Source organism: Pollachius pollachius, assembly GCF_949987615.1.
Source record: "Pollachius pollachius genome assembly, chromosome: 12".
Lineage (NCBI taxonomy): Eukaryota > Metazoa > Chordata > Actinopteri > Gadiformes > Gadidae > Pollachius > Pollachius pollachius.
The window spans coordinates 22460747-22476147 of NC_136945.1; the positions used below are offsets into that span (position 1 = coordinate 22460747).

Sequence of the window (15401 nt, forward strand, 5' to 3'; positions counted from 1 at the left end):
TATGTCACAATCAAATGTACTAGAATGCCATTAAAATAATCATATAGACTGAGAAGGCGGTTGTTTTCATTTTTTCTTTGTTCCTTTGTGAGAAATTAACATATAATAACAGATAAGTCCTAACTAGCTTCTATTCAACAACAAAATTCTATCGAGTGTAATGACTCCATCGGTCCGCCAGGCGATGCTCTGTAGCCCTAGAAGGAGCCCATCTGAAGGGCGAACATCCCGGACACTCCGGGGGAAAGCCGGTGCTGTTTCCCGGGGGAGTGTTCCCAACCCTTCCCTCCACTGACAGCAGTGGTTGTGTTTATAACGTGAGGAGGGACGCGACGGGGATGCTTCAGGTTATCCACACTTACGACTGTAACACTTTCCAACGACTCATTGACATATCTTCGTCTGCTTTTGGGGAATGCGTAGGTTATTAGAAAAGGCCGAGTGACACAGAAAAGGTAAGTTATTGAAACTTATCTGAGAAACTGTATTGTTGTGTTGAAAGCGGTGTACAAAAATTCACAGTAATGCTTGATGAAGTTTAAACAAGGAAATATATATATGTATATATACAGTATACTATATACAATTTGTATGTATGTATTTATGTATACACTGTATATCTTAATATATAATTATATATTTCAACATTTAACTCTGGTACGTTGTTTTCTGTTTAACACGGTTTGACGCGTTTTATTTGCGTGTGTGGTGATTATTTATTTTAAATAGGCTTTGATGATTATTTTTTCTATAATTTGTCTTCAAGTTTTTATTAATTTCTGCCTGCCAGTTCTGTCATGCTGTGTTATAATGTCCATGGAATTTTAATCAGTCCTCACTAACAAACTGTGGAAGGGTTATTTACTCTGGTTTATCTCTAAGAACCACTTGAGGCTTGTAGATTGGGGTCAGTGACACGCCTTACCCCAAGAACTATTTCAGCCTATCTCACGGTATGGTAATATGGTATGAGCTAATTAGCATATATCAAGCTTTATCCTGGTCTCTTCTCCTTTCTGTCTCTCTGTCTCTCGTTGTCTCTTTTATATCTCTTCTGCTCTTTCCTCTCTTCTGAACTCATCTCTTCTCCTCTCCTCCTCTCCTCTCTTCTCCTCTCCTCTCCTCTCCTCTCTTCTCCTCCCCTCTCCTCTCCCCTCTCCCCTCTCTCCTCTCCTCTCCTCTCCTCTCCTCTCCTCTAATCTCCATTCCTTGATATTCTTTATCATCGTGGGGTTACGGTGGGCGTCTTTGCTCTGCATGCAGATTCCACCGCCCTGCTAGAGGAGAACAGACGCTCAGCAGGCAGTCGATAAGATCAGGCAGAGGGAGAGAAGAGAAAGCCTGGCCAGGAGTGCAATAGAAAAGGCAGGCATGAGATTGAGATTGGTGTGTGTCTGTGTGTGTGTGTGTGTGAGTCAGTGTGTGACATTAAAGATGATGTATCTGTTATACTTGGGGGAGTGATATCGATAACTCCAGAACGTATCTTCCTTCGTGGCCCAAAAGCCTTTATTTGTTCCATTTTCAGTGCAGGAAGTCCTTCAAATGATTATGTACAGCACAAACACTCACAAACACACTGTTACCGACAGTCAGTCTGTCTGTGTGTGTGTGTGTGTGTGTGCGTGTGTGTGTGTGTGTGTGTTTGTACCCTGTGTTTGTATGTGTGTGTGTGTGTGTGTGTGTGTGTGTGTGTGTGTTTGTGACCATGAGTAACCTCCTCCGATTGTCTCTGCTTTTCCTGTTTTTGCCCTCCCCAACCAATACAATCTGTACGCAAAGCCACTGTTTCCTGCCCTGTGTGTGTGTGCGTTGGTGTGTGTGTGTGTGTGGGTTGATGTGTGTATGTGTATGTGTGGGCATGGGTTGATGTCTGTGCATGTTTGTGTGTGTGTGTGTGGGGGGGGGGGGGGGGCTTGTGAGTGTGTGAGTGTGTGTGTGTTGTTTTCCTGCTCATATTGTGTCTCCTTTCATTCGTATGAATGACTATATAGTCGTACAGAACAGAATAGAGTGACGTCATCAGAACACAGGCCCCCCGACAGACACAGCTCCCCCCGGACAGACACACAGCCCCACCCCCGACAGACACACAGCCCCCCGGACAGACACACAGACAGACACACGGACAGACACACAGCCCCCCCGGACAGAAACACAGCCCCCCTGGACAGACACACAGCCCCCCCCGGACAGACACACAGACCGACACACAGACAGACACACAGACAGACACCCGGACAGACACCCGGACAGACACACAGACAGACACACAGACAGACAGACACACAGACACACACACACATACACACAGACAGACACACAGCCCCCTAACAGACACACACACAGACACACAGACAGACAGACAGCCCCCGGACAGACACACGGGGGGGGGGTCTTACAGCTTTAAGAAATCAGTCAGAAAGACCGGTTGAAATAAAGGCAGCAAGAAAGAACAGAGGAATGAAAGAAGGGGGGAAAGGTGGAGAGAAAGAAAGAGCAAAAGGCTTTCAAGAACGGAAGACAGGAAGAGAGACTAAGAGAGCAAGGAAGGAATCCAATAACAAGAGATGGAAAGATAGAAGTGAAAAAAGACAAGTAGGTAAAGAAGGAAGAAAATAAAGAATGTAATTAATAAAGAGCACCAGACCAGACCAGTGCATTAGTTTACAGTAGAGTAGAATGAATCAGAGATGGAGCCTTTAAGGCTCAGTCCTGATCACAGCGACCCGGGTTCGATGCCCAGAGGTCCCCCCCTCTCCCCCCTGTCTATCTCACTCTATTATAAAGCATAGAATGCAAAAAAAGAGTATGGTAAGATAGGCTGTGCTATAATTGAGTATAAATAGTCTGAAACAGAGTAGAGTGCAGTAGAGAACAGTACAATACAGACTAGAGGAAGAATGGGACATCAAATAATATCGCATTTTAAGTGGCTGCAAATAAATTGCCTCCAGAAAATGTCCTGTTGGTGTGTGTGTGTGTGTGTGTTTATCTGTTTGTGTGTGTGTGTGTGTGTGTGTGTGTGCATCTGTGCGTGTGTGTGTGTTGACGCTGTACTGGCACAGATGTTTTCTGTAAAGAAAAACAGGATTTTGCCTTCAACAACAAACAACACAGAGACAGGAAGTCACTTTGTGACGATCAACAAACTAAAAGATGAAAACTGTGCCAACTCACAGTCACCTGCGTAATCTATTCAGTCCTCCCTCCTCCCTCCCTCCCTCCCTCCTTCCTCCCGGAACAATTACGCATTTATCATCGACTTCTTTAATCAATTCTCGTATCGTATATGAAACACATCTTTAGTCAAGAACATTCTGTACAATGTGTAATACAGTAACGCAATCTGAAACATTCCCACACCATATCATACGGAACACAGTTCTCTTGTCTGCATTCGATACAGTACACACAAACATAGACGCTTGCAAGTACACACAGATACGTACGCATGCTCGTAAACACACGCGCGAGCGCGTGCACGCACACGCACATTACACGTTCACAAAAACGCACATACATTTGTTTGTTTGTTGGCTTGCATGTTTATTATTTACTAGAGAAAAAACAGTTATTCAGGTTGTTTAATTTTTTTGGAAAGACAGAGAGTGAGAGAGTATGAGATGGAGAGAGAGTGAGAGCTGGATAGAATGAGAGGGAGAGTTGGAAAGATAGACAGAGTGAGAGATAGATAGAGAAAGAGTGAGAGATGGAGGGAGAGAGAGAGATAGAGAAAGAGAGAGATGGAGGGAGAGAGTGAGACATGGAGAGAATCAGAGAGTGAGAGATGGAGAGATGGGCAGGGTGAGAGAGATTAAGAGAGAGTGAGATCTGGGGAAAGAGAGAGAGGGCTAGGGAGACAGAGCTACTGTGTTTGTCCATGTGTTTTGTCATACCTATTTAAGTCATAACTGTTGATATTTCGACCCAGTGAGAATACATCTGTTGTTATTACAGGAGTATATATTTTATTATATCTCTGACGACCTCTGTGTGGCGATTAAAATCTGTTTTAACCAATCTCCTTTTCCCTTCAATCTCTCTCTCTCTTTCTCTTTCCCTTACCCCCTCCATTTTTCTATATATCTTACCCTCTCTCGTTCCCTTTATTCATCCTTTATCCATTTATCCACGCCTCTCTCTCTCTCTCTCTCTCTCTCTCTCTCTCTCTCTCTCTCTCTCTCAATTCAATTCAATTCAATTCAATTCAATTCAAAAAAGCTTCATTGGCCTGACTATTGGTAAACCAAACAGTGTTGCCAAAGCATTACAGTATTACAAATATAACATATAATAACAATAGAGAACTCTCTCTCTCTCTCTCTCTCTCTCTCTCTCTCTCTCTCTCTCTCTCTCTCTCTCCCGGGGGTTGAAGGGGTGGTAGAGAGACTATCTCTCTCTCTGGGGGGAGAGTTATTTACTTTTTATGGAGCTGTTCACTGTACTGAGAGCCGGAGGCTGTTCAACCTCAGATAATCTCCTGTCTGCTGTCATGCTTCACCGGGCCCAGTGAGGATAAAACCCTAAACATCTCCCAATATCTCCTCCTGAGTCACCGGGATTAGCCCGGAAAAAGCTGAGCTATCAGCACGAGGTAAACACACCTCTATATGGCTGCACGAGCCCGGGGAAACCGGGTAATACGCTGTCGTTAAAAGTTGAAATAAGCTTGAGAATAGGAAGGAGGGAGAGAGGAAGGTCAATCCATCTAGAGTGAGTGTGACTTGCTGTGCGTGGGTCATTAAGAGGGTAATTAGATAACGAGTTCTCATTTGTCAGCAGAAGCAGCTGCAGCAGATCTCTTTGTTAGAGCTCAGCTGGGCCGGCAGGGAGACAGCGTCCATAATTCATCTGAGCGTTAAATTAGCATGAATCAAAGCAGCCAGCACCTATATCTCACGGAGCTGCTGCTTCTGAGCACTGTTGGAGGGGAGCCTGTGTAAACAGTGAGGGTTTGAACGCGCTGGACTTTGTTTGGTTTGTTCTGGAAGCTCTTGGAGACGACCGGCCAGGGAGATTACGATTGGAGATGTTTTAGAGATGAAGTCGTAGACACGTTGAGGCGTGCAGATATTTTAATTATCAAAACAGTTTCCCTAACTTATTATTCTACGCTGACACTTAACAATGTGTTCCCGGTTACTCAAGCTATGGTTTATTGGTTTGTATTTCAACTTTCTCCCATTTCTCCCATCAACATCTTGGTGTAAGAGGACTTATGTTAACATTAAACCCTCTCCCTTCTCTCCTCTTACCCCACTTCCCTCCTTTCCTCTCCTCCCCTCTCCTCTCCTTTCCTATTCTCTCCCTTCCTCTCCTCTCCCCTCCCCTCCTCTCCCCTCCTCTCCCCTCCTCTCCTACCCTCTACCCTCCTCTCCTCTCCCCTCCTCTCCTCCCCTCTCCCCTCCTCTCCTCTCCTCTCCTCTCTCCTCCCCTCCTCTCCTCCTCTACCCTCCTCTCCTCTCCTCTCCCCTCCCCTCCTCTCCTCTCCCCTCCTCTCCTACCCTCTACCCCCCTCTCCTCTCCTCTCCTCTCTCCTCCTCTCCTCTCCTCCTCTACCCTCCTCTCCTCCCCTCTCCTCTCCCCTCCTCTCCTACCCTCTACCCCCCTCTCCTCTCCTCTCCTCTCTCCTCCCCTCCTCTCCTCCTCTACCCTCCTCTCCACTCCTCTCCCCTCCTCTCCTACCCTCTACCCCCCTCTCCTCTCCTCTCCTCTCTCCTCCCCTCCTCTCCTCCTCTACCCTCCTCTCCTCTCCTCTCCCCTCCTCTCCTCCCCTCTCCCCTCCTCTCCTCTCCTCCCATCGTTAAACCCTCCATTAACCCGTCCGTTATCTCCAGCCGGTGTTCCCCGGTTGCCCGTGGCGGTACGGTCACCGGGTGGCGGGGTCCCGCCTCCCGGGATAATTAGCTTTATTTACCCCGGCCCACGTCTGGGGGTCCGGAGGAAGCTGTACCACGACCCCGCCTCCGCCGTTAATACATCACCAGGGAGGAAGCTCTCCACCCACCCTCTGGGCGGGGGGGGGGGAGGGGTGTGATGATGGCCGGGTGGGGTTGGAGGCGATGAGGCTGGTGGTGGTGGTGGTGGTGGTGGTGGTGGTGGTGGTTGAGGTTGAGTTGGTGGTGGTTGAGGTGGTGGTGGAGGTGGAGGTGGTGGAGGTGGTGGTGGTGGAGGTGGTGGTGGTGGTGGTGGTGGTTGAGTTGGTGGTGGTTGAGGTGGTGGTGGAGGTGGAGGTGGTGGTGGTGGAGGTTGAGTTGGTGGTGGTGGAGGTGGTGGTGGTGGTGGTGGTGGTGGTTGAGGTGGTGGTGGAGGTGGAGGTGGTGGAGGTGGTGGTGGTGGAGGTGGTGGGGGTGGTTGAGTTGGTGGTGGTGGAGGTGGTGGTGGTGGTGGTGGTGGTGGTGGTTGAGGTGGTGGTGGTGGTGGAGGTGGAGGAGGTGGTGGTGGTGGTGGTGGAGGTGGTGGTGGTGGTGGTGGAGGTGGTGGTGGTGGAGGTGGTGGAGGAGGTGGTGGTGGTGGTGGTGGAGGTGGTGGTGGAGGTGGTGGTGGTGGTGGTGGTGGTGGTGGTGGTGGTGGAGGTGGTGGTGGTGGAGGTGGTGGTGGAGGTGGAGCTGGTATCCCAGAGGTAGACAGGTGGGGTTCCCAGACCTTCCTCATGTTACAGGAACATTTCCTGGAGTTTCATCATCTTGTTCTTCTTGGGTGTTCAGTTTGAACCAGAGGTTAATAAAACACAACATCTTCCTGCTATAAACCGCACCCACACAGACACACAGACACACGCACACACATACACACACAGACACACACATACACACGCACACACACACCCACACACACACACACAGACACACACATACACACGCACACACACACACCCACACACACATACACACGCACACACACACACCCACACACACACACAGACACACGCACACACACACACACACACACATGCACCCACACACAGACAGATACACACACATACACACGCACCCATGCACCCCAACACACACATGTACACAAACACACTCGCACACATGCGCCAACCAACCCACACACACACGCACACATGCAAACACAAAAAAATGCACACACACCCCCACTCACACACACACCAAGGCTAAAACACACAGCCACACTAAAACACAACCACACACACACACACACACACACACACACACACACACACACACACAGCTTGTCTCCTCTGTTAGCCCTGTGGAGACCCAGACTGAACATCTTCCTGCTATAAACCTAAGAGACACACACACACACACACACACACACACACACACACACACACACACACACACACACACACACTACACACACGCACATACACACAGCCAGAATAATAAAATAAATGCTTTGTTCTACTCTCTCAACTCACAGATATTCAGCTATTGAACACTTGGCCGCAACAAAGCTAACATGAACTCGCACACACACGCACACACACGCACACACACACGCACACACACACAGACACACACACACACACACACACATAGTGTGTGTTCTGCAGGCTAACCCTGTGGAGAACCAGACTCAGAGGAAGAGAACGTGTTGGTTTAGACGGCTGTGATGTCATCACTCCAGCTAAAACCTCATCCCTGACCCGCCCAGTGTGTGTGTGTCTCTCTCTCTCTCTCTCTCTCTCTCTCTCTCTCTCTCTCGCTCTACAGAAACAAGCACTTAAACCTGATTCTATCTAGTTCTACTGTGGTTCATGATCTGAATTCATGATTCAGACAGACTGACATGAAGTACATTCAGACAGACAGTACATACATTCAGACAGCCAGAAAGACAGACAGACAGGCAGACATTGCACACATACAGAAAGCAGGACATGCAGACAGACAGACATTCCTACGGACAGACTGACCACCCAGGCACTGTGCGGTTGTGGTGGAGATCTGGGTAGAGCTGTCTCCTTCTCCATACATCATCCTGCCTCACCAGAAACCAGACACCAGCGCCCTCTCCTACAGCAGCCATAGCGAGCCCCTCACCAGCAACAATACGCCGTCCCTGATCGGACAAGAATGCATTCTCTCGCTGCAAACAGGAATACACAGTCTCTCACCCAGGAAGAACACAGACAAAAGACAGACAGGCAGGTGGACAGACGGTGTTCGCTGCACGGCTCTGAAGACACTCCTGGAGGTGGAGTGTTGTTGGTTGGTTCCAGTGTGTATCACATCCTGAGTCTTCTTCCTTGGTTTGAGTCTGTATCAGATCTGGGGTCTTCTTCGTTGGTTCTTGTTTATCCTGAGTCTTCTTCCTTGGTTTGAGTCTGTATCAGATCTGGGGTCTTCTTCGTTGGTTCTTGTTTATCCTGAGTCTTCTTCATTGGTTGGAGTCTTCCTTACTGTTCCATTCCCTTTATCAGATCTTTCTAATTTTGTTCCACCACAATGGTAATTAATACGCTCTTATCAGTGCCATGGCAACAATAACCCAGTCAAACGCTTCCTTCCTCCCCCTTCCTCCCGGCCCCCCCCCCGTCTCACCTCTCACCCCCAGAACCATCTCAACAAACCTGCAGACTGGCGCCACACCGACCGCAACGCACACACCAACACCCACGCTCACAGACACACACACACACACGGCCAACACACACACACCAACACCCACGCCCACACACGCTCACACACACACATGCCTGCCCCTACACACACATAGCATACACACGTTAGCATACGCCCACTCACACACACACACACACACACACACACACACACACACACACTACTAGCCAGCATCGAGAACCTGCAGTCCTTTTTTATGACTGCACAGCTACACAAGTATTAGCATATAATAAAAAGACACACACGCTCGCACACATACACACACAAACAATCTCACACAACCATGGAATAGAGTTCCTGTCCTTTACCGAGACATAATGTCCTTGGGGAGAAGTTTGTTTGAACATTAAGGAGCATTATGTAGACAATACAGACTGTGTGTGTGTGTGTGGGGGTGTGTGTGTGTGTGTGTGTGTGTGTGTGTGTGTGTGTGTGTGTGTGTGTGTCTGTGTATGACCCATTCGAGTTCCAGGAATTGTGTGTCACACACATTACTGTAAATCCAGTGTTGCACCCCTTATTCTCTAGACAGTTGAGATGCAGTCACCTTTCCCTTCTGACCTAGGCTCAGGCGCTTACCTCAGACTATAACCCCAGGTGTGTGTGTGTGTGTGTGTGTGTGTGTGTGTGTGTTTGTGTGTATGTGTTTGTGTGTGTTTGTGAGGACATAGACTCTCCTCTGATAACCCTCCCTAACTCTAGAACACTACACTAACTCAAAGCTCCAACTCTAGAACCCTCAGGAACACTGTGATCTCTAGGTCACTCTAGAATCCCGCGAGTTCTACATTCTGACCGAACTCCATTTTAACCTCGGCCGACCGGTCCCAACTGAAGCCAACAGAAGATTCTGCAGACTGTGTCACAATAAGAGCGCAGGCCGGTTTAATGGATTCTTTACAGGCCTCTCAGTCTGAGGCTCTGTTGTGAGGCAAGTGTGTTCGCCCTGAGGGGGCGTGAACCCAACGAGACATGAGTGACAGCTGACCCAACAAATAAGGGCAGTTTCGCTTTCAGAACAAATCTCTTTAGGGAACGAGTGACAGAAAGATAGGGACAGCAAGACCAGGAGAGAAACGTCTGCGTGTGTGGCATTAGTCTGTGAGTGTGTGTGTGTGTGTGTGTGTGTGTGTGTGTGTGTGTGTGTGTGTGTGTGTGTGTGTGTGCATGTGTTCTGTTATTTTTTTGCCTGGCTGCTCCCAGTGTTCCCAGCAGGTCCAGTGAATGGTCGTTTCTTTCCCAGCTCAATAAGACGCCTAATGAGAGGGACCACTCTCTCTCTCTCTCTTTCTCTCTTTCTCTCTCTCTGTCTCTCTCTATGTCTCTCTCTCTCTGTCTCTCTCTGTCTCTCTCTCTCTCTCTCTCTCTCTCTCTCTCTCTCTCTCTCTCTCTTTCTCTGCTGCCAATGTAGCGTGTGTTTGGTGTGTGCAAGGGCTTTGAGTGTTAATACCTTCTTTGGAATCAGTGTCTGATTGTGTGTGTGTCTGTGTGTGTGTCTGTGTGTGTGTCTGTGTGTGTGTTTGCGTGTGCGTGTGCATGCGCGTGTGTGTGTGTCTGTGTGTTTGTGGAAGAGAGAGAGAGAGAGAGAGAGAGAGAGAGAGAGAGAATGTGTGTGGGGGTAGGGTGTGTGTGTGTGTGTGTGTGTAATAATTGTACTAATCTCTAAGGGTTGTCCTCGCCATCCACACCTGTCATCTGTGATGCATTTTAGGAAAATCCAGACTGTGATTTGGGAATGATTTATTAGCCAGTTAAAGCTGTATTCCATGTGTGTGTGTGTGTATGTGTGTGTGTTTGTGAGTCTGTGTGTGTGTGTGTGTGTGTGTACGTGTCTATCTATCTGTATGTGTAAGTCTGTGTGGTTTTGTTTGTGTGTGTCTGTGAGTGTGTGTGTGTGTGTGCGTGTATGTGTGTGTGTGTCTATGAGTGTGTGTGCGTGTCTGTGTGTAAGTCTGTGTGGTTTTGCATGTGTGTGTCTGTGAGTGTGTGTTTGTCTATGTGTGTAAGTCTGTGTGGTTTTGTAAGTGTGTGTCTGTGAGTGTGTGCGTGTCTATATAAGTGTGTGTCTGTGTGTCCAGACAGTGGTTGCTGGCTAGACGTCTGAAAGCCTCTCCACAGAGTGCTTCAGTTCCAGAAATGCTCTCATTTCAGTCCTGCTTCTTGTTGATAGAGATATAGTGTTCTGATAGCACAGCTACAAGCTTTTACCCTCTCGCTGTCTTAAGTCAAATACTAATGCATGTAGGATAGTCTAGTGGTTAGTGTTAAACACCAAGCTGAAAGGTTCTACAGTCACACACTCCAACCCCTCCCTGCTACTGAATGACATCTGAATCCACTGATAGACTGATGGATAAATGCCTTCGCTGAGTTACTGAAACTAAACGACAAAGCTTGATTTTGATTGCCCTAGCTTACCCTAAATCTGGATCGGTCTGAATTGAAGGTTTAAATGATAGCGGCTGATTCTGTTCTATGCTTTGATCAACCTCTCTTTGAACTTTAAAAGCATCTAAACTAACCATTTTGTGTGTTGAACCAGTGTGTTGTGGGCTGAAACAGAACTGCTTGATTCGTCTCCATGAACAGCTTTAGATTTTTACTTGAACTTTTTACCCTCAGGTCAGGTGCTGCGATGATTTGCTCCAAATAGGGCCTGTCTTATTTTGAAACCCTAAATATCAAGGTTTAGTGCAAGCTCGGCACATGTCTACTATAAGTACCACGTTCACTTTTAATTTACCTGTTCGCGGGCACATTTCTACTCATCCACAATTTATTTCGGTTTTAAACGTAGCAGCCTTTGAAAAGTCCCCCGTGGCCGATTGGAATTTTAACCCCTCTGGTAAGTTACGACACGGCGAATCTACGACGCTTAAAACACTTAAAACCATCGCGCAGGTTTACCGTCCGCTCCAACGGACATGTGGATGGGCGAGAGAGAGAGAGAGAGAGAGAGAGAGAGAGAGAGAGAGAGAGATAGGAGTGGTCCGGTCCTTAAGGCAGGTAGCAGAGCTGATTCACAGCCGTGCAGAGACATCTTAATACCCTCTTGTGTTAGTCCAGGGGAGAGAGCTATGGGGGCCAGTGACAAGGCGTGTCACAGGTTCAACTCCCTTTATCGCTGGGTGGGGGTGGGAATGAGCCCACAGGCTCCAGACTGAGCAGATGCCTGGGCGGCCCCTGAGCAAGGCAGTTTGTCACCGACTCCTCTCGTTGGGTTGAATGTGAGTCAGGAGGGGTAGAAGATCAGCCGGCAAGGCTGCAGAGAAGTGCTCATGCATAGTGAAGGTGTAGTTTGTAGGATTTAGTGGCATCTGGTATAACGGAGTCGGCAGCAATGGAATATAATATTTTTATATTCATAAAGGGACCTTTACTTGTAAGATATGGCTATAGGTTTACATTTTAAGGCTAAATAGCTGAATACAATTCATCAACTTTTCAAGGTTGTTGAATTCTCAGACTTCGGCACTTCACCTTTAACAATACAAGCCAGTACAAACCACCGTAGTCATTTGAAAATGATGAGTGTGTGTGTGTGTGTGTGTGTGTGTGTGTGTGTGTGTGTGTGTGTGTGTGTGTGTGTGTGTGTGTGTGTGTGTGTGTGTGGAGTATATTCAGTTGGTTTCAATCCCCAGCCTCACTGCCAGTTGCTACAAAACCTTACACACAGTTCCTTTTATTCCATTGATGGATACTTTATTGGACTTAACATCTAAACAAACACACACATATATATACACACACACACACATACACACATGCTTGCATCTTCCAACAAACACACACACACACACACACACACACATACACCACACACGCTTGCATTCACCAACACACACACACACACACATACACACACACACATTGCATCCATCAACACGCACATTCAAACACACAATCAGACACACACAAGGTCTCTGGGGCGCTTTTTCCAGGAACTCGTTTGTTCAGAGAATGAAAAGGAGTGAGAAGAATGGAGGGAAATACGGAGAGAGAACTACAGTGAGGGGGACGTTGGCGTTGCACCTGTCTGTGATGTTGTGTGTGTGTGTGTAGGTGTGTGTGTGTGTGTGTGTGTGTGTGTGTGTGTGTAGGTGTGTGTGTGTGTGTGTGTGTGTTTGTGTGTTTGTGTGTCCTTTGTGTGTCAGTGTGTGTGTGTATGTGTGTCTGAGTGTGTGTGCGTGTGTATCTGAGTGTGTGTGTGTGTGCTTGTGTGTGTGTGTGTGTGTGTGTGTGTGTGTGTGTGTGTGTGTGTGTGTCTGTGTGTGGTAATTAGCTGGCTCTGGAGCTTGTTTCCTAACGAGCTACTCAGAGGGGTTGTGTGATAACCATTCATTCTATTCTACTATACCTATGGGGTCCCATCGTGCTGCAGAGCGGCTGTCCTCTATTTCATTGTACATTTATGCATGTATAGGGATTAAGGAAATGTGTGTGAGTAATTTAGAAAAATACATTTAATTACTCAATTATCCGTAAAGAGCACATTTTTCTGTTCTTCTTTATTGGCTCTCTCTCCCTCTTGGCCTCTCTTTCAGAGAGAGAGAGAGAGAGAGACAGAGAGAGACAGAGAGAGAGAGAGAGAGAGAGAGAGAGAGAGAGAGAGAGAGAAAGGACTATGGGTAGCCTGCAGGAAGTTCTGCTCTCTCTCTCAGTTGTCCTGATGCTCGCTAGGCCGTCTGACAGCTGTGACATCAGACACTTCCTTTTCAGAGAGAGAGAGAGAGAGAGAGAGAGAGAGAGAGAGAGAGGGAGGGAGAGAGACACTGATTGAATGTTTTCCTACAGCAGAGTGATCGAGGGAGGAAGTAATAGAGGAAAGGAGGAAGAAAGCCAAGAAGAAGAGAACGTGTGAATGTGTCCGCCCATGACTCTGTTTCCTGTCGCCCGCTCTCCTCGCATTGTCTTCCTTGAATCCCACAATGCTCTTTGTTATTCTTAACCCTTGACTCCGCCCCCACCACTCCCCTGTCATGCGGTTCATCCAATCAGAGGCCTCCATGTGAATCGTCCCAAGAGGAGAACATTCACACATTTCCATTGACAGTATTTTGTTTGTTGAGACCCCAGGTTAATTGTTGACATTGTTTATGTCGAGTTGTCGAACAGACATGATTTCCCCCCCCCCTCGGGTCAGTTGAACTCGTGTGTGTCTGTGGGGTCAGTTGAACTCGTGTGTGTCTGTGGGGTCAGTTGAACTCGTGTGTGTCTGTGGGGTCAGTTGAACTCGTGTGTGTCTGTGGGGTCAGTTGAACTCGTGTGTGTCTGTGGGGTCAGTTGAACTCGTGTGTGTCTGTGGGGTCAGTTGAACTCGTGTAATTGCTGGGTCATTTGATTCAGTCATTCTGGCCCGGCCTTGGTGACGCTCTGTGAATGTCTGCCTGACGTCGTCCCCAGAGACAGACGGTGGTCGGCTGTGAGATGGGAACCAGCTGCACGATGTTCCTATGGACCGCCTGCTGGATGTGCATGTTATTCACTTATATTTACATTTAGGGTATTTAGCCCAAAAGGACACTTATTTACCCCTTCTTCTGAAGAGAAACCCAACCCAACAAACTAACCGACAGTCCACCCTCCAGCATCAAACACTGATCCTACGACCGCTGTCTCTGATGGGTTGAGTACCACAGAGTGACATCACCATGGCAGGTGATGTCACCTGGCTTTGACTTCACCTGGTACCGATTTGGGCCAATCAGAAACGGCAATTAGCTCCTGATCTGCTACATCAGAGCTGATTGGCTAGGTCTCAGGTTTGTTTTGATTGGTCGAATAATATGTAGATCCGATCCGAAGACACTCACGCACGCACACAAGCACACATTCACACACACGCACACATAAACACATACACACACGCACAAACAACGCACAACACCCTGGCGCAATGTTGTACATTTGTGTGTGTGTGTGTGTGTGTGTGTGTGTGTGTGTGTGTGTGTGTGTTTTGAACAGACCACATCAACATTCACTGAGGTATCATTTCGCAGGCGTACCAATTTGTACCCAGGAAAAACTGTTCTCTATCAGCCAATCAGAGGTCAGGCGTCTTATGTTTCCCGTTTGGACACGCTTGCGAGGTGGAAAGCGTTGCTGTGGGCTCCCGCCGAGGCGTGAGCGCGGTCCAGAGAATCGCTCCGGGGTTCCCCCGCTCCCAGATCGCTCCGGACAGCGATACACCGGTTAGTTCCCGGTCACGCTCGTTCCCCTCCTGATATCAGCGCTCCGGTTCCAGATCTTCTGTTTCTTTAACTCAAGGAGACGGGGGACCTGGTTTGAGTTTCAGATAAAGGAAATGGGCAGATGTAGAACGAGTGTGCAGGCTAGACACAAAAATCCTCCAAAGGACTCAAACTCACCCATACGAATACTGTAGAAAAGTAAGGGAACCACAGACGCCAACATAATATAATAGTAATAAACAAAGGAACCAATAACCGAACACCCTGCTTATAAACCAACGTTCTACCCATGCTATGGAAGCGAGAGAGTGGAACCTGGAAGGTGAGATCGGCATGTTCCGTGACGAGAACATTCCAGATCTCTTCCTGGCCTGGCCGCTCTGTCAGGTCATCGTAATCGGGTGTGTGTGCCTGTGTGTGCGTGGCCTCTTACTCAGCTCCCCCGCGGTGGATCTGAACGTCTCAGGGCGGACCCTGAAGCAGATCCTCTCCTTGGCCCGCGAGACGTAGAGCCGACTCAACCAGGCCAACTCTGGAAAGAATAGTTTTGTAGGTTCCTTGAGGTATTTATCTGGAATAAGTGTATTAACTGTGAAATGCACGGTTTAGA

At 48.0% G+C, this 15401-nt stretch overlaps 1 protein-coding gene across 1 annotated transcript in view; it reads left to right on the forward strand.

The window, feature by feature from the left end:
• Window positions 1-329: 329 nt before the first annotated feature.
• The window catches only part of LOC307083758 (uncharacterized protein), a 46412-nt gene continuing 31340 nt past the window's right edge, over window positions 330-15401 (forward strand). Inside the window, exon 1 of the mRNA XM_079747711.1 lies at window positions 330-455. The gene's annotated coding sequence lies outside the window, so the exon portion shown is untranslated. The remainder of the gene's footprint in view (window positions 456-15401) is intronic.